We start from the raw sequence: 20,543 nt of genomic DNA, 5'->3' as shown, positions 1-20,543 counted from the left end.
AAAAAGTGACTCAGCGTGAATCAGCGATAAAATGTTTGCGTAAGCAAATTCGAAATTTGAATCAAGTTTCGAAGCACAAAATCCAAATCTTTGGAAGAGTTATATTATTCCAAAGAAGAATAGCTAATTCGCTTTGATTTGATATATCGATCATCTGAATCGGTCTAGTAGCTTAAAAGTTATGATTTTTCAAAAAAAAAATTTGCATTTTGGGTGTTCGGAATTTGAGACAAATGTGATCAAATATATTTTTAGTTTTTCACCATGAATATGAATTTGTAAATTAATTGCATGGTGGCCAAATGAAAGAAAAGGCTGTATTGTATTCAAAAACCACATTAATTTCACGAAAAAGTACTATTTTGAGTAATGAGACACTGTTTAATGGCCAACAAAGCTTAAGTGTTCGGAATTTGAGACATGTGTGTGTGTAAAATTGTGAAATATGTGTGAAATTTAAATTCAAATTTTTTAACATACTTTTCTAAACATTTTGCTTTTTTAATTTTTGTTTTTTTTTCAGCAAAAATAACAACCTTCCGATCGATTTCAACTATCTTATCCGTATTTTGATTAACTGACGCTTTACTCTGTCTCTGGAAAATCAATGGTCTCAATCAAGAAACGAATTCAATATCCGCAAGGTTTTTCACCAATCAATTATAAATTAAAATTATCTCGCCTTCCAATTCCAATGCAAGCACATTATCGGCTTCAAACGTGCATGTGTTGAATATTGATATGCTTTGGTGATTTCGTAGCAACCTTCAAATATGGAAGAAATTATTTGTATCCGCACGGATATTCGGAGTCACGGGTCATGAATTGATCTAATTTGAACTTGAAAAGACTTATTTCACGGATGAGTATTTGAGAATCCTAAATAATGTTTATTTTTATAATCGACCCTTTGAACGTTCAGTCTCCTAACACTGGTTTAATTTCACGACCACGGGGAACTTTTCGAACCAATATCGCCACCTCATAGCACACCAATAACACAAATTCAATCACACAATGCAGCCTATTCTTAACGCTTTGGAGCCTTCATCACGTCGGTGGAATTGCGCCGTGCCTTACTGTGTTACCGCCGGTGCGCATCAACAATCCTAACCTCGCGCGGGTGCTACTTCGCACGAGCTCCTCTCACGTATTCGTGGGCTATAATATGCTGCAAGTCGCTGCAGCACCTCGTTGCTATCCGCCTGGTCCGCTCATTGGCCCTGGTCATGATCTCTCCTCGCTCGCTCGGCTATTGGCGAGGTTCCCCTGTGAGTATTTTTTTTTGTTTCGCTGTTCGCTACTCGCCACGGCTGGTTGAACCGGGCCTGAGCCCCATAAAGTAGCTGGAGGCGTGCGCGAATGTTGGTACCCGTGCGCGCGGGACTATGTTCGTTGTTTTGGTGCATTTGATGTTGGGGTGTTCAGATGGCTTAAGGTGCTTCGTTGGTTGTCATTACTATTGGGACTAGTCACAATAACATTAAGTTTATTATCCTTCGTATAATTTAACATAGTTTACACACTTTTCTTATATTTAAGGCTCTTGTTTTCAAAATGTGTTTATAAAGTCTATTCTTTTGAAACACTAAAAGTACAGAAATTGCTAATCCAAAAAATTGGAAGCTGACATCTTTATTTTTCATATCTTTCTCCAAATTGTTTCACGATTGGTATACCAAGGCGAAGTAATTTTTTCTTCAAAACACATTTCTCTTTTCAAACTTCCAGAAGTTTTTTGAATGTTTACTTTCTGAAGAAAAAAAATCATAGTAATTGAGACTCCATTTAATATGTTTGTAGTTGACACGAATTGCGAATCGTATCTTTCACGCGATGTGGAGGGTTTTTCATTTAGGTTTTCATCAGCTTTGCAATATTGGGTTACGCAGTGTGACCAACAACTGTCCCAGTCGATGTCTGAAAATGGTTGGGAAGCCACCACAGCTCCACAACTCAGGTTGCCCAGACCATCATGACGAGGGTTCCGGGAATCTTAAGGAAGGTTGAAGACGAAGAGCCACTACCTGTTTAATTGTTTCACACCTCAAATGCACATTTTGTGAACTTGTAAAAATGCAACAAAGAATTGAATTTAAAAAAAAGTTCTTTTACCACACGTGGTTTTATTTAGCCCCCCAAATTATGACTCACCCGTTAGCACTAAAAAAAGAGTTCATATTCCGACGAAATGATATGCAACTGAATTGCAATATTGTTACGGTGCTTTGATATAATTAGGCTATCATACATGCATAAAGTTTCTTAATGATATCTGTTTTAAAACGGCCAGAACTCTTTTAATTTAAATTTTTAATAGTTTACGTCGAAGAGATGGCGAACTGCTGTCAAGAGATTTGTGTGGAAAGGATGTTATAAAATTAATATTCGACAAAAATGTCAGCTGTTTACAAGTCTTACCACAAATTCAAACGAGTAAAGGTGGTCGTACACTGTTTGTCCGGAGGTCAAACATTTGACAATACTTCACAGATACAGTTCGGCATTAATTTGGTACAAATTCTATTTTGTTTGTCACTCTTCAATTATCAACAGGGGCAAACAACGTCAAACATCGAACATGAAAGAAATACAACCGAAATATTTAATGTAACAAACCATATACTGGCAGGTTTGAAGAGCAAACCAAAAAAATAGGCATTTAACACTAAACCTACCACGAGGGGTCAAATGACTCATTTTAAACTTTTTGTCAAAATTTGATTGCAAATTACATTGTCACAATCTCATTTGCCTACCCCTCTTTTCTTAAAATATACATCTGATGTTTTTCCAGTGTTTTGTTGTTTTTTTTACTGATAAAAATATGTAATGCCCTAACTACCGCAACGGGTCATTTGACCAGTACCAATATTCAAATGATATCAGAAAGATTTGTATATGTGGTTGTGATACAAAACCATTGCATCGCACATTTTTGCTATTGTTTTACATATATTGTTGTATTTGTGAATATATTTTTCTATATTTTTTCTAGAAAGCTGAGGATTTCTTACATAAAATATATCTAAATTAGAAATGTATTCTTCTTCGTTTTTAAGTTATTATTTTTCAAATTTATCGGAAGATTCAAAAATCATTTTTCATCTATATCTTAAAAATGACATTTTTCAAAAATTCATATCTTTTCAACTACTGTACCGATTCAGATGATTGACATACCGAAGCACTTTAGATAGTTTTCTTTGAAAAAATATCAAACTAGCGATATTTATACGATAGCGATATACAAACTAGCGATTCTAGTAAAAATATTGAAAGAAAACTAAAAACATGTTAAATTTGAAAAATCATAAATTGAAAACGAAAAACAACACATCTCTGATTTTTGAATATGTTGTGTAAAAAATCCTCAGTTTTCAAGAAAAATTATAAAAAAATATAGCGTCCTTGATCCCGAAACCATGTAAGCTATATAAAATAGATATTATTGATAGTCACGAAAACAAAAAACTTTTTTTCTTCGCAAATGTAATATTTTCCCAAAGAAATCTGGGTCATTGGTTTTAATTTCATATATCGATCATCTAAATGGGTCTAGTAGTTCAAAAGTGATGAATTTTCGAGAATAGAAAAAGAAGGAAAAAAATGATATTCTGAACTATCGGTTAACTTTGAAAAATCATAACATAAAAAAGAAAAATAACACATCTCTGATTTTGAGATATTTTACGTGAAAAATCCTAAGCTTTCTAGAAAAAATATAAAACAATATAGCGCCCTTGATCTCGAGACCATCAAAACCATAAAAACAATTACAATCAATAAAAACGGTAACAATTTTTTTTGATATATCGATAATTAGAATCGGTCGAGTAGTTCATAAGTTATGAATTTTTGAAAAAAATCATTTTAGGAAAAAAAGTGATTTTTCGGATCACCCTTAAACGGAAATGGTCACCATAACGAAAAAATTAAAAAATACCGGTCTTATTGTTTGCGATAAAGAAAAAATATACCTTTTTTCACGAAAATCTGAGAACCACTATATCGGTTTGGCATGGAATGGCTGAATTACAGTGATTATGCGGGATTCGAATATCCGGAATTTTAGACTCGATTATCCGGAGTATTTTATTTTTGATTTTCGGAAATTTTGAATAATTTGTATAATAATTCCATATTGAATAACCAATATGGGTATCAAATGAAAGCGCTTGACTAGTAGGATACAGTTATTTATGAAAACTGCAAATCCAAAATGGCCGACACCACAAGATGGCGGATTACATATCTTATCAGAACCCCATCAATATAGGAATCAAATGAAAGGGCTAGACTAGTAGAATACAGTTATTTATGAAAAATGCAAATCCAAGATGGCCGCCAACACAAGATGGCGCCATATATATTTTTTCACAACCCAATCAAAATTGGTGTCAAATGAAAGGGCTTGACTAGTAGAACACAGTTATTTATAGAAAATGCAAATCCAAGATGGTGGATTACATATTTTCTCAGAAACCCATCAATATGGGTATCAAATGAAAGGACTTGATTAGTAGAATACAGTTATTTATGAAAAATGCAAATCCAAGATGGACGCCACCACAAGATGGCGCCATATATATTTTTTTCACAACCCCATCAATATGAGTATCAAATGAAGGAGCTTGACTAGTAAAACATAGTTATTTATGACAGATGCAAATCCAAGACGGCGACCACAATAAAATGGTGGATTACATATTTTCTCAGAACCCCATCAATATGGGTATCAAATGAAAGGGCTTGAATAGTAGAATAGAGTTATTCATGAAAACTGCAAATCCTAGATGGACGCCACCACAAGATGGTGCCATATTTTTTTCCCAACCCCTTCAATATGGGTATCAAATGAAAGGGCTTGACTAGTAGAACACAGAAGATCATAAAAAATACAAATCCAAGATGGCCGCAGTTCCCAAATAACTGATTAATTTTTAATGGTTTCATTCAGCTTGCCCTGTTTGTATGTATGTTTGAGTGTTCGTAGGATTGCCCCACATTAATTGAAATTTGACCCCGTTCCTGATCACATACCTTTAATTCTATTGCCATTATAAAACTGCGTATTCCATGATCTTGAAAAATTCAATTTGGCCGCCGCTAAAAAATGGATGAATGGCTTGACTTGGAGAATGCACTACATTATCAACAACACAAACATGAATGAAGAAACGGATGTGATAACTACTAACTGTTACTTGTCTAATTATTTTCTAGCTTTTAGTACATTAATCCGTATAACCTCAAAAGCTGTTTTATTTATTTTATTTTCTAGTTTTTAGTAAATTTTCTGTACCATTAGCATACTACAATGGTATCTCTACAATAAAACCATTCAACTTTTTTTAAATTTTCATTTCTTACCTAACTTTCTTCGGAATATTTTAATTATTTACTGTATTCTATTAGTCAAATCATTGTATTTGATAACAATACAGGGTAATTTCGATATAACGTACATTTTACTTTCAAAATTGTACGTTGTATCGAATTGTACGTTATATTGAAACATAATAAAGAACTCAGAAACGTAACTTATATTACTTTATTGTGTTGCTGTTTGAGTAAGTTCAATGGATAAATTCCCTTTCCAACCTATAATAATAATAAGCCAACTTTTCTCATGATGTTTCTCTTCGTACTGTTGATTAAAATTTGATTCATTTATCGGAATCACAAAACAGTTGTACTTCAGGATTGGTTAAAAGTACAAACCAAGCTTTAGTATCAAAATACAGATAATTCATTGTTCTTTCAGAAAAATACTATTCAAAAAATTATTCCTTTGGACTTTGAAAATGTGTACGTTATAAGGAGGGTACGCTATATCGAAGTTTCCCTGTATTGAGGGGAATGCAAAAAATACATAGTTGACTATTTAGTGGCGGTTACCTTTTCGAATTTATTTTGTTCATAATGTAGTCTATTCTCCAAGTCAAGCCATTCAGCCATTCTTTAGGGGGCAGTATAATTAAAGGTATGTTCGAAATTTCAGAACAATCAGTGATCAGGAACGGGGTCAAATTTCAAGTAATGTGGGGCAATCCTACAAACACTCAAACATACATACAAACAGGGCAAGCTGAATGAAACCATTAAAAAGTAATCAGTTATTTGCGGACTGTGGCCATCTTCGATTTGAATTTTTCATGCTCTGCTATGTTCTACTAGTCGAGCACTTTCATTTGATACCCATATTGATGTGGTTTTGAAAAAAAAATATATATTTGGCACCACTTTGTGGTGGCGGCCATTTAGAATTTGCATTTTTAATAAATAACTGTGTTCTACTAGTCAATTCCTTTCATTTGATACAGGTCAGACTCGATTATATGTGATTCGATTATATACAATTTTGGACTCGATTATATACAGTTTGGATTTTTTTTATATTTCAAATATGACTTATTTCAAGAAGAAATGTAACCTTTCAACGTTAAGGTGAAATTTGAGTGGCTATTACATGTATAGTGGGGTAAAAATAGTGATTTTTGGAGATTTTGCTTAATTTTTTACCAGGAATTCGTTATATCGATATTGCAGCCAAATTAAGAAAGATAGAATTTGGGTGTCAAATAACAAATTGTAGAGCGGTTTGAGAGCTTCAATTTAATTGATAGGAACAATCCAATTAGTACAATTTTTAGGATAAAAGTAATAATAACACATTAAAAATCATTAACTTTTAAGTTTTTCACTTCCAAAATGTTATTAAAGTACACTAATTTAGATGTTCCACTACTATATCCTATACTAAATTTTCTCATCTTGCAAATGAAGGCAACAGAGTTGTCTTCCGTAGCGTACTTTTTAATGTAGAGCCAGTTTGAGGCAACAGAGTCCGAAACAGAAAAAAAAGTTCTATAACTCTGTCATTGTTGAAATTCGAACATATATGTAGAAGGATTTTTTTCATAAAATATGATCGCCTATCACCTCCTGAGAGCATCAGATTCAAATTTGGTGTTTTCTGACTTTGAGAGGATGAATCAAAAATTCCTCTTTTCAAAAAACAAAAAATACATGCAAAAAAAAACGAATAAAAAATATTTTTTTGACTCGATTATCCGGAGAATTTGATTATCCGGAGTGAAAAGAAAATCAATACTCCGGATAATCGAGTTCGACCTGTAATTGGTATACCAAAATGTCGAAATATGCAGGAGAAAAATGGTATACCACGTTTCTCAACAAAATTATATAAATCGAGTTATTATTCACTAACTATCCTCAAAGGGTCACTTGGCCCAGCTGTGGTAGGAATAGGTATACATTAAACATTGGTAGGTTTAGTGTTAATAATTGAATTTTTGCGTGTCGAATATTTTAATCGTTTGTTTGGAAACCCCCATAAACGCCACTTTTATCAAAATTGACTTTTTAGCAGCTTTTGAGTCCTTGAGGGTATCTACATCGACTATAAAAATTTCAGAAAAAGTTAGTTCTACGAACCCCCTTTAATTGGAGTTTCAAATTCAATTTCACATACAATTTCATTCATTGTTCACCGACGCTGTAAGAAGCATGCGCAACTCAACTCAATCGGAATGTCTTCTGATGGAGAACTTATAAACAGCCCCATTCTTACTTGGTATGAGCTTTATGAACATTAAAAGTACATAAAATTGAAGTGAATCACTTCAAAACCGCTAAATATACCACTGATTTCTCGTTTGTTTGAGAAACCCTGTGAGTCCATCTGCTTCAAAGCGTTATATTTTGAGTTTAAACTGCTATATTGATGAAAAAGTGGTTTCAAACTAAATGTTTTGGATGTAGCAATCGAACCTAATACCAACAAATAGGAGGATCAGGTCAAAATTATGAGAAAAACAGTTTTTTGTAGTTTTCTCGCAAGTGCGCCAAATGAACTTATGGGATTTTTCAAAGAAACGATTTATATTTGATTCGTACAGATTGATCAAATTTTATCAGTCAAAACTGTCAAACATTTGGCTTCGGTCAAACAGTGTATAAGCACCCTTGCACAGTTGTTTGAAATAGAACAACAATTCTTCAGAATCGAGTGTTCCACTACGCTATCAATGAACTCATATAATGCTCAAGATGGATCGTGTTTTACTATATTCCAAATCGAACACCAATTTTATTAAACGAGGACGGTTATAACGCTGTACACATCCTCAGATTCGATATTTATATCTAAAATCAGTAATCTAATATTTGAAACTAGATCTATAGATAAGCACTGTGTTGAATTTCAGTCTAGTATTTCGATCTAGGAGTCGAAATTTGAATCTGAAACTGATTTTAGATTTCAGACTAGGAAACAAATTCAGATTTGGAATACTAAATCTCAATTTGATTCTATAGAAATAACAATCGATCGATTCTCAGCCCATTGTTGTCAGTCCATTTAATATGTTTAGTTTGCTTTCAATCAAGCTGCATCAAGCAAGCAACTTTCATATTGTTGTTTTGTTGTCTACAAGTACTTCTCGTAAGATCGATTCTCATAAAATCTCGATTAAGTTTTTATCTCATGAGAAAGCTGGTTAGCTCATATTCCGAGGCCTCTGTTCAATGTACTATGCCATGGTGGCCGGGATTATTGTGAACTGAAATACCCATTCACCTCGATGGGTTTAGCGTACAAATGGCGGCAAATAAAATTTACAATTCATGAGAAATTGTAATTTTTTGAAATTGTAATAAAATTATTTTGATTTTTCGGATGCTTCGCGGCTGATCAAAACAATGAAGATTATACTTACTATATCGCACATATGCTCTTCGATTTTTTTTCGTGAGCGTTTAATCTGACAGACCCTGTACTTGAAATCTCAAAAAAAAATTAAAGAATTATAAAAAAAGACTTGAAATTTTTCGTCAAAAAATTAGAGTCGGAAATTGTTTGAATTTTATTTAAAACTTAAAAAAAACATTGAAACTAAATGAGTTCTAAATAAAAACATAATATGAATAGCTCATACAATATCCATCTTGTCATCTAATCATTGGAAGATGGGCACTTCTACTTCTAGAAATTTTTTCAATACAAATCTTCATATTTCCTTTGAACAAAATATAAAAAAATATTAAAATATGAACTTTTTATCTTTTAAAGCTTCTGAAATATATGGCACAAGCTGACCCGGCAAACTTCGTCCCGCCCAAAATTTGTGTTTTGTTATCAATTTGAAGGTATTTGAAGGCATTCACGTTTTCTTTCTATGAGCAAGTTTATGGGTTCAATCGCAGAACTGTTCTTTGATTGGTCTTCTAATCGACCCCGTTGAATTTACCTTTTACTATAAAAATCCTAGTATTTCTAACAAAACTCATCATTATAATATCAGATTATTTTCAGACACAATTCTCGTTAAAAATTTATCAACCACTTGCAAATAACATGTCTCTCCGTTACATGGAATAAATGTTTAATACAGAAAATATGATAGAATAAAGACAGCCCTAAATCGGACAATTCCTTCCTCGAGTTCTGCTCTTATCAACACATCCGGCGATCCTTTTTATTGGTATAGATTCATCACATTAAAATCCATTTCCAGTTTCGAACAAAGATCAATTTCGCTAGCGCAAACATCAAATGGACTAACAGCCCTTGTCACTATGTAATTGTAGAACATATGGGAATTTAATTTTCCGAATTTTCCCTTTTTCCTTCAGAATTTTCCGAAAATTTTCAATTGTCATGTTTCGTTGAAATATTTTTGGTTGAAATATGTGTAATATTTTTTTGGGACCCCCTCTCCATTCCAGAGGAGGGAGGGGTATCGTACCATTATAGAAACATTTCTTATAATCAAAAACCCTCACATCCCAAATTGTGCTTGATTAGTTCTCGAGTTATGCAGAAGTTGTGTTTCATTTGTATGGCAGCCGCCCTTAGAGAGAGGGAGGAGTGTGTTCATCATAGAAATGTTTCGTGCCCCGTGAAACCTTCACATGACAAATTGGACTCCTTTTGCTTGATTAGTTCTCGAGTTATGCAGAAGTTTGTGTTTCGTTTGTATGACAGTCCATCCTTAGAGAGCGGGAGGAGTGTCTAACCATCATAGAAACATTTATTGCTCCCTAAAACCTCGATATGCCCAATTTAGTTTCATTTACTTGATTAATTCTCGAGTAATGCAGAAATTTGTGTTTCATTGGTATGGCAGCCCCCCCCCCCTCCTTAGAGAAGAGGGAGGAGTATCTAACCAACGTAAAAACATTTATGACACCCTAAAACTTCCATATGCCTAATTTAGTTCCATTAGCTTGATTAGTTCTCGAGTAATGCAAAAATTTTTTTGCTCGTATCCTTTTTTGTGTGTTAATTCTCGTCATTGATTTGCTCTTAACGTATTTCTAAATAGGAAAAAGTTTGCAGAGCATGTAATACCGTTAGAATTTACGCACAAAAGTATTACGAGTAAAACATTTTCAAAGGACACACGAAGAAGTTGTTAGAAAATCTCTTCCTTCGTAGAAGTGCTCCTCATACGATGTATGGATGACTTGTTGGTTATTTTATGGGGCATTCATATTATTTTTCTCAGAATTGAAAGACAAGTTTTTGAGAAAGATGAATTTAATTTTAATAATAATGTTTTTTTTTCAGCGTATTTTTGTTAATTTGATTATTATTTTTTAATGAAAATATATAAAGTTTCCTACTTTTCACTCTTTGATTACGTCTTATAATTTTTGAGATACCGTTTTTTGTGAAAAATAGAAAAAAAGGATTCAAAATTAAATGGTACTTTTGAGTTTCAATGCAATCAGAAGTGTTGCTGCCAACGGCCAGTTGAGTTGGCATGAAATTGATGATATGCCTCGTATGTGGAACTAATGGTCTCAATCGCCGATATTATTGTTTATCTTCAAATTGCATTGACGATTTCTAATTTAGAACTGCGTTGTTTTCTTTCTATTTATTTTATTTGCGCGTTGAACAGGAATATTTTCCATTTTGATTTATGTATATTCTATCAATTGCGTGTTTCATTACTTTTTACCATTTAGGTTACTTCAAAACTACTGCTATGAGGTGAAATTTACGGTATTGTGGTTGATCTCAATTTTTGATTGATAAACAGTGATATTTTTGCATGTGTAAGTCATACATTTACCTGTATCGAATCTTTCAGTGAAATGAGGGAATACTATTTCTAAATTTTAATTCTTTCCAAATTAAATCTGCCTTCTACGCTTTAAATTCTAATGTTTTGGATATGCTGAAAAGCTTCATGAAATCCACTCCATAACAATCTATATTTCTCTTGCAAATGCTCGCTGAGAAATAGCCAATAGATCACTTCCATTAACATTTAAGCGTGCATGTCTATTTCGTACCATCGAGACAGACGCACAGATTTGACAGATTTCAAAACAAGCTATCAAAAATTGCCAAATCAAAAATCGTTTTACGAAACACTGCCGCATTCCTAGCTCTCTGTAGAATGTCACCCCGAAAGGGGACCACGCGCTCAGCGTCTATGTCTGGCTGGAAACATGACCACCCCCAACGTGGGCGCGCTGTTGCTAGTAAACGTGCGCACGTCGATATGTTGATGGAAAGCCAAACAGCCAACAGAAGAGGGGCTCTCTGCGGTCGGTGCAGGTATACCGCTCCACCTTGAGCCGACCAGCCACAACAGACGACCAGACCAGCAACAGCAGTCCCAGCGTGCGCGTGTGTGAGAGGGAGCGCTTCTTCGACCGAAAGAGATAACCGATTATAAAGTGTATTTTGTAAATTTAATGAAAAATATGTATACGTTTTGTGGGGCTTGTCGGTTTAGTTCCGAGCCGAACGTTCAGCGGGACGGGAACGCTATGCGCGCGCGATCGCTTCGAGGTCTAGCATTGTGAGGTTTCGTCGGAGGTCCCAAAACGGTTTCATAGATTCTGGGTGTGTGCGTCCGCGCGAACCGATTAACATTCTGAGCGTTATATGATTATGGTCTTTTTTTTTCTTCTGTTGTCGTTTCCGTCGATTTGCGTTGACATTTGATGCCAGTATCGATCGGGAGTGGGAAGATTCACCTTCAGGAATTTCTAAACGTGCCGTGAATGGTGTTACTGTGCAGTGAGAAGGAAAGCACCTTTAACGAGATATGGTCTGGGATTGGATCGAGCGATAGAAGTTACCGTATAGCGGCCCCCCAAATCCAGCAAAGTGTGTGATAGTTGTGGGAAAGATTTACGCTGTATACCTCTGTGTGGCTGCGGTAGCGGATTTTTCCAAGCGAATTGTTGCAGTAAAAGTGAAGATCCGATGAAAGCCAGCGCGGATGCATTGTTCTCGGCAGCCTAGTTTGAAAAAAAAAACAATAAGCCGCATCCAACATAGTTTATGAGTTATGAGCAGAGGCAAGAGAATGAGAAATATATGAGCGCTGATAGCAAAGTGATAGTTGATAGTGAATTTTCTAACTTGCAATAGTGTATCGAGCAGCATAAGCAGAGAAGCAACAGTAATTTGCCGCAAAATATCGACCGCAAGAGAGGGGAAAAATGTATGTAAATGTACAGAAGAAAAGTTTTGCTTTATCGCCGTCTCGCCATTAACGGAGTTTGCTGTAGATTATACTTGCTCTGAATATCACGCCGATGCCGCTGAATTTATTCATGTGGAAATGTTCCATTGTAGTTGCTTTTGTTGTTCTATGTGGTCGCAGATCATCATTCAGGTTTGAAAAGAATAGCTATGAAAAAAAGACTAGTGAAATGAGTAATGTGTACAACCGAAACTAAAAAAAAATACACTATTCGCCCTCTTGCAGAACTACTTAGCGAAGAAAGCCTTAAATTCGAGTACCAATCCACTTTGCGCCAACCGACGAATCGATCTTGCTGTCGGATTTAATTTCGCATATTATTATTTTTCACAATTTCTCTGCATGTATGGCCACGATCCGCTTTGTTGTTTTTCCCTCTCTCTCTCGCCATCATGTGGAAACATCACGAGAGAGTGAAAAAATGGACCAGTAAAAAATAGAGGTTTTTTTTTATTGATGTAAGGTTTCTAATTTGCCGAACCCATAATTACACACAATTGCTCGCAAAGAAAAGTGAAAATTTCAAGTTTGTGGAGCCTAGCGATCGAGCGACAAGTGCGCACTTGAAAATGTTGAAACACAGTTATCGTTTTCAGACAGTGTGGTGTTGTTATGTCACGAGGTTCGAGGTTTTGATTCATTTTTCTGATTATCGAATTGGCTACACCGAAGCACTGCACCGGCGACGGTTTTGCTCTGCTAGGAACAACATTTCACGGTGTTTCGGCTAAAACATTCGTTCACACTTCACACGCGTTTATGTGATGTGTTTTGAAACCCGATTTATGGTCCTCTTCAAATTATATTGGAAACAGAGTAGTGTAGTATAATATTTTATCAAGAGTCCAGAATCCGGTTCTCAATTCTTAAGCAGAATTATGGATAACGGATGCAAATGAAATTTGATCTGTATCTAGATTCTCACCCTCAAATTATAACTTTGAATTTGCAATTCCAGCCTGATTCAAAGCGGATTCCAGTATTATGATTAGGAGCTACTGTGAAGGAATGACTGAGAATGCGGATATACTAGGAGCTGACGATTCGATTGATTCGTGTTTGAGAATAACTAGAATCGGTATTGATCTTTTTGTGTATGTTTAAAAAGCTCAGAAAGTTTTGGATATAGAAACTACTTGATGATCTATATCACCACATTGATAATCTAGTGAATACGAAACAACTGTCCTTCCTCTACACTCTGTCCAACTTCTAAAAGACCACCCTGATTCTATTCCGTTGCAACACAAACAATTAGAATTTCAACAAGATACATTCATACATTGTTGACTGCTTAAAATAAAGTATTTTTCAAGTCAATTTCGTTCAAAAGAGTTGTTCGTTTATTTATTGTGCCTAAATATGATAATTTCAGCTGTCCATTTTCTATACGACCATTCCAAAATTCATAAGTATTATCAATTGAAAAATCAAAACGATCGGCTGACTTACATGTCAATAATTGGCAACCTTGCCATTTCGGCTAATAACCTGGAATTCCTATTTTTCAAATTCTGCTGAACCGATTTCTCTATATTTTTCCATATTTCTGAAGCTGCGACCTTGAGCTCTTCAATCGTGATGTACTGTTTTCCCTCAGTGTAGATTCTGCGTACAAGGATCCCCATAAGATTTTCAGCAGGATTCAAGTCTGGAGAGCGAGCTGGCCAGTCAAAAAAAATAATGTTTTTGATCCTTAATACATTGCTTAGTTTCCTTGGTGGTATGAATAGTAGTTGGAATGTGAATTTTTTATGTGACTATCATGCAAAAACAGTAGGAGAGAGGATTCCAGAACATGTATGTAATCCTTGATTGATGTGGAAGCTATTTTGAAGCTGGTTGATAAATACTGTTCCTTCTTCCGTAAATCACGCCAGTACTCGTTGAAACCATCAGGACCATCCAAATTGAACTTTTTTCGTCACTGAAGATAACGTATACATTGAAGAACTTTTCGTTATGCTATATAGCAAAATGTATTCTTTTGGAAACATTCTTTGTCACAACATACCATGTCTCATTGTCGATTCATGTGAAATTTGGCAAAACTCAGACGTCTTCCGATATGAGATGGTGTAAGATTAGGAGCTTTACCCTTTTAAGTCTTCTTTGTGTGAAGATTTTTTTACCAAAACTTGACGAATTGTCACCCGAGTAACATTTAAATTGAAATATTGGTTTATTCGCATAAGAGATTTTGAGGTATTCGAAGCTGTTTTAGCTATTTCCCGCTTATCCCGGTTGGAGAGCTTCGGTTTATGTGGAGCTCTCTCCTTCATACCGTATCCTTAAGGATTCGCCGAATAATATAGCACTACTTAATGGGATCGTTCAATCCGACGAGCAATTTCTCTGATACCAACATTTTCATGGTGAAATGCATCGATTTGTCTTTCTTCTCTCTTCGTGAGCACTTTTCACTTTGACATTTTCCAGATTTATTGATCAAAACAACTAAAACAACGAAAAAATGTAACTGGTCTTATAGAAACTTGACACTTGAAAAAAACATTCGTTTACGCTCAGCGCTTGCACACACACATATGAAAATCATGCAATGTATGGTAGTCACCAATATCTACACACTAGAATAAAAATTGAAGCATTGTTTGTTTACAATGACACAAAGCAGCAAGAACATCACCTGGTCTTATAGAAGTTGGACAGAGTGTGTATCTCATATCAATCATTTTGTTCGCAAACCCCTAAATTTAATTTGAAATGTAAAATGTCAGATGTCTATATTTTGCAATTCGGAAAATATTTCTGTGATTAAGAAATATTCGGAATCAAATGCGAATAAAAAAAATGTTTGAGATTTGAATCTTTCTATTGGGTTGTTCGTAAAGTATTCTTTCTCAATTGTTGAGGTCCAGTAAACCATTTTGATTGTATAAAACGTAAACTATGAAGTAAATATTCTAACTAGCAATTCATACTATATCTACTGTTACACGATGCGGTTTCAATGTGAATTTGGTCAAGAACTGTAATCTGGAATCAATGTAGGGCTCTAGGGTAGTTCACACTATCGGTGATCCTTTTTAACTTTTTTAATAGCCATTGCATTACCCGTTTAATTTTGGCAACATTGAATTTTGGCATAGAGTCAAAATCAAATCCTGTCATTCGTGAATTCAGTGGTTTTACCCGAACATGGATCGCCTAATGGAACTATGGGTGATAAAATAATACGAAAAACATAATTATAGTGTGTTGCCAAAATTGAACGGGTAGTGTATTACAACTCTGGTTCAGTGGTTTAGTGGTTCAATGTAAAGTCTCGGGCCTCACAAGGAAAAAAACATTGATACCCAGTTAGGGACTGACATTGAGATTCCCGCATGGCTCGCTGCTCGATCGACGCTCAACGTTTCAATCGCAGAATGGTTTATATTCTAAGGTTGCAAGAATTTATTTTTTTTTTAATCAAATAAAAATAAATACAATGTTTTACGCGGATTTTCCAATTATCGCTGCACTCGCGTAAAGAAAACCTGAGCAATATTACAATTCTCCCTCTGCTCACATTTGACCCTCATGCTCCCTCAGAGGTAACACGGGGTGATTTGGGGTGATTTAGACCACCCCTTTATCTAAAAAAGTACGGCTCAACTTGGATTTTTTATAAAGTCATCTCCTTCTATTGTTGAACCGTATGTACCTCACGTAAAACAACTTTGGTAAAATTTCACAAGTAAAGGGAAACGGTAGCATAAACACAACAAGCACTTTAATTGTCAGAAAATGTGAATGTTTCGATTGTGGTTTTAAGGTTTTTTCCGCGTATTAAACAAGCTTTTCGTGTATTGTTCAGTAAAGTTCTATTCGCCCACAGAGGAGGAACAATTTGATGCAGCGAAACTGTATGTTTGACACCAATGAATGAAATTAATTGCATTTTAATTTTTGCATGTTGTGTGGGGTGAATTGTTCATACAGGTTTGAAGATTTTGTTTGGTCTAATTGATTCCAGATGTCGCAGAATTACAAAAAAAGGATGAACAGACAACGTTGGAAGGAGGAGCTTGAAAGAGCAACACAGGCCATCAAGGACGGTTTTTTGACCAAGCATCGAAAGTGTTTGAAAATGCTCGAACAATAGTGAAAAGATGCAAAATTCTAAATGGTCTCAATGCATTTTTTCTGTTGTGGAATCTGGTCAAGACACCTGGTATCGATTCCAAAACACTGTTACTGATTGTAACATTATCCCAAAATACTTGTGGGATAATGTTACCGCACCCTATCAAGATTCTTACGTGGATTTTAAGTGTCCTGGTTTTTTACGCGGAATTAACGAATTAACGCGGTTTTTTACGCGGATTTTCCAATTAACGCGGTTTTTACGAGGTACGTACCGCTCGCATAAAAAAAAATTCTGGGTGTGAATTAATAATCGAGATCCGCAAAAATGTTCTTCAATTGATCTATCATTAACACATAAGTTGTTTTGAGTTGCAATAATCAAATATCAACGCGTTCCTCGGTTTCATAATGAGCTTCCAGCGAGATGAAGCGCTAATGTGCGCTTGTCCTTGTCGTTAAGTGCCGTAATTTATGGAAGAAAACATAAGCAGCAAGCAGATCGATGGAATCCGACATATAATGTCAAGAAGCAATTGGTATAATGCGAAAGATGTTGGCATTTAAAAATGAAGGTCAGCGTCGAATCTTCCGATTCAATTGTATACAGCTTAAGGTGGAATGGTGGAATTGGAATGGCGAGCAGAACACGGTGTTACCTACCATTTACAGATGATATAAAAAAGAAAAGATTAAACAAGAAAAAATATTTTTTTTCATTATTACCTATTAAGTTGCCCGAAAAGTAATTGTCGATTTTTTCATTACAAATATTTTTTTGTACATAGAATGAATGTATAAAGATGTGATGTACATCATTTCAAAGCTAAAGTTTTGGAATATTTTGCGAACATTTTTTTTATTTTGAAAAATCGATTTCATTCTGTTTTTTTTTAATATAAACTAATTCAACATAACCTTATCAACCAGTTTTTTTTGGTTCCTAGAACGTTCCTGCAGGATCTTTCAGTACAGATATATTTTTGTTTGAATGATAAATATCCCGTTCGTCTTTGATGATTAATTGTTGAATAACAAATGATTGCATCACAAATCACAGTTTTAAAAACTCCAATAAATTCTGTACAAGGATAATTCGTTACACTGACGGAAAAAAAATATTCAATTTTTTTTAAATTGATGTTAAAATGCTTCATATGCATACATAAAGCGGATATAATATTGAAAAGGCGAAATATAGGGCTCCTAAAATGCTGCTTTTTATAAGCATTACTGGTGCTTATATAGGATACCTTGAAAACGTCAAGTCGGCGTTCGACGGAAAACAAAAACGATATGTATGCATTTCATAATCCATCACTCTTCAGGGATCTTAAGGATTCAACAGGTTTGTTTATTATTTGGACTTACGGAGCTTTGTTCGAAATGAGAAGTATATGTAATATTGTAATTGCCTGATGGGATTCGAATCAGGATACTCTGAGTTCTCGCGCTATTTTTTCGTGCTTTGGCTATTTGAACCAATGTTGATACAAATAAATAGGTTAAAAAACAGTCACATGTTAATCACCGCTTGCAACCAAACTTCCGATATCCAGTAAAAGCGCTAATATTCATAGTGTCCGGATGCGAAAACGATTTCAATAATGCTAATTTCCATTTATGGTTATCTGCATTAACAATGATAATATCAGGTCTACAAGCATAAAAATGTCGATATAGTGTTCTCTAGCATTGAAGATGCTGAATAAGTGCGATAACAGCGCGAATAAAGCGGGAACTCTAGGCACCGTAGTGCCATTGAAAAAGAAGAAAGTTACTCGGGAACAATACTTGACATAACGCTTATCCAAATCATATCGAAAGCGAATGTTTTTCACTTTCTAAAAAGAATTTCCCGGCCCAAAAAGCAATGGAGAGAAAATCTTTCTGTGAGGACATGTGGAATTTTCAACTTCAAAATTTGCTGAAATTAATTTCTGCAATATTGTGCTCCCGTGGCCGAGTGGTTAGCGTCAAACCTAGCATGCCGGGGGTTCGGGTTCGATTCCCGTTCTGGTCGGGGAAATTTTTCTTCAATGAAATTTCCTCTGACTTGCACTGTGGTCACGCGTATTCTAGAGCTTGCCACTCAGAATGCATTCAAGGCGTGTTATTTGGCATAGAAATCTCAACTAAGTACTAATGAAAATGACGCAAGTAATATTACGTTGAGACGGCGGAGTTCCTCTAGGAACGTTAGTGCCATATAAGAAGAAGAAGAAGAATTTCTGCAATAATATATTTTTGAATTGGTGTTTTGTCTTAATACCACAGCTCAGTAAGAGTTCGTTCCATCTGACCCAATAGCTACTGGAGAATTTTATCTCAGAGTCTTGATGCATTTGATGGCCAGAATATCTCAATCCAAATAGTTACCATTTGAATAGTTCTGGTTACAAATAGCATATCTCAACCCAAATAGTTACCTATCCTACACGATCGTGTACCATGTTTGAAGTAATTGATTTTGGGTCAATTTTCGGCTCGGGTGATTGGCACCTGTTGACTTTTTTCTCTTCCCCAAATTGGGACAAAACTAAATGAAATTTTTATCGACACATAGCTTCAGTTGAAACATTGAACGCCATTTCTCAAAATCAGCTAGATTTTACAGCCGAAAGGAGTGAATTGCAGAATAGTTGACAGTTTTCTAGGGAGTTATGTCCAAGATACGACCACGGTGTGGACGTAGGACTACGCAATTATTTTATCCAGTTCGCTCTTCGGATATTATTTTTAAATACATCGAAATTTTAATAATAATTCTTTAGTAGAATGTTTTGATGACCCTGAATAGAGTCGAAAGCTTGCGTGTTTCTGTAGAAGCAGTTGAAGACGGTTGATTGATGGTTCATTCTAGCCCAAAAGTCGCAATTGGTTTCCTTATGTCGATGTATGAATTACACTGAATATTTTAACGGACATTCTGTACTTCTATCGTATGTATTGAAAGAAAGAAAAATAGTTTATGCAAAACTATTTTTCTATAGATCAATTTTAACGGACATTCTGTATATGTACTTCTATCGTATGTATTGAAAGCCTGGTAAGACCTATAAAATTATCTACTATGTAGCATATCTTGTTCTGAACGGGATTTAGGATGAGTATACATAGATTCTTGCTGGCCAAATTGATTACTTACTCTTGACAAGTTTTTGAAGTCTTCGAGATTGTACCCTAATTTTTTTTTTATTTTGGGCTCTCTTCGTCTTAAATTGGTTTGAATTCAAAATGAACACTTTTCGGAACGATTCTGCTGCTTCTATATGATAGATGAGAAAATTCGCTGCCAAATACGGATGTAAAGCATTCAAATTAGTTGAATTAATGGAATTGTGGAAGTAAACCTGAACAAATAGTTAAAGCTATATTTCGTTCTATCAAACAATCAAGTTTATCATTTATTTTTGGGAGTGATTTAGTAAAAATCGAAAAGAGTTTTTTACATTTTTTTTTATGAATCCGACGAATAGTTTTTGAAGGCGTTGTTTTCAACTAATTTACATTATATGGACAACAAATCATTCAAGTACTTGTGAATTGTTCATTTTCATATTCAATTTAAGGGAAAACTTCGCTTGATTCACGAATTGAAAGCAGTTAAAAGCAGGGCTCGGAATAGTCATATTCAACTGAGGATCGTCAACGGACTATGAAGGAATTCCCCTTCGTATTCAATTGGAAATGACTTTTGGCTTCTTCACGCAGTTTCTCCGTCAACATGACTCAACAGTCAGCCGGGCGTTTAGTCGCTATCTCCCTCTACGACTCGACAATCTCATTTCATTCTTCCCCGTCAAATGGACTTTATTTCATTTCGAAGTGACTGCTTCCAGACTGAATTCGTTTCTCTCTTTCATGTATGCATTTGTCGATGCTCGGATTCACGATGGGTGAAAAATGGAGCCG

General features: G+C 35.0%; 1 protein-coding gene across 5 annotated transcripts in view; it reads left to right on the top strand.

Annotated features, from left to right (window-relative positions):
* Nucleotides 1-20,543, top strand: part of LOC129780091 (serine/threonine-protein kinase 24) — a 242,469-nt gene that overhangs the window by 101,593 nt on the left and 120,333 nt on the right. For 2 of the 5 annotated variants that reach the window (XM_055788009.1, XM_055788010.1), the window contains exon 1: nt 11,668-12,497. The exons of 2 other annotated variants lie outside the window; for them this stretch is intronic. The gene's annotated coding sequence lies outside the window, so the exon portion shown is untranslated. Of the gene's footprint in view, nt 1-11,666; nt 12,498-20,543 lie in introns of those variants that run through there. One more of the 5 variants, XM_055788008.1, reaches the window with a different exon arrangement.

Source organism: Toxorhynchites rutilus, chromosome 3 (genome assembly GCF_029784135.1).
Source record: "Toxorhynchites rutilus septentrionalis strain SRP chromosome 3, ASM2978413v1, whole genome shotgun sequence".
NCBI lineage: Eukaryota > Metazoa > Arthropoda > Insecta > Diptera > Culicidae > Toxorhynchites > Toxorhynchites rutilus.
This window is presented reverse-complemented; position numbering and strand designations above follow the sequence as displayed.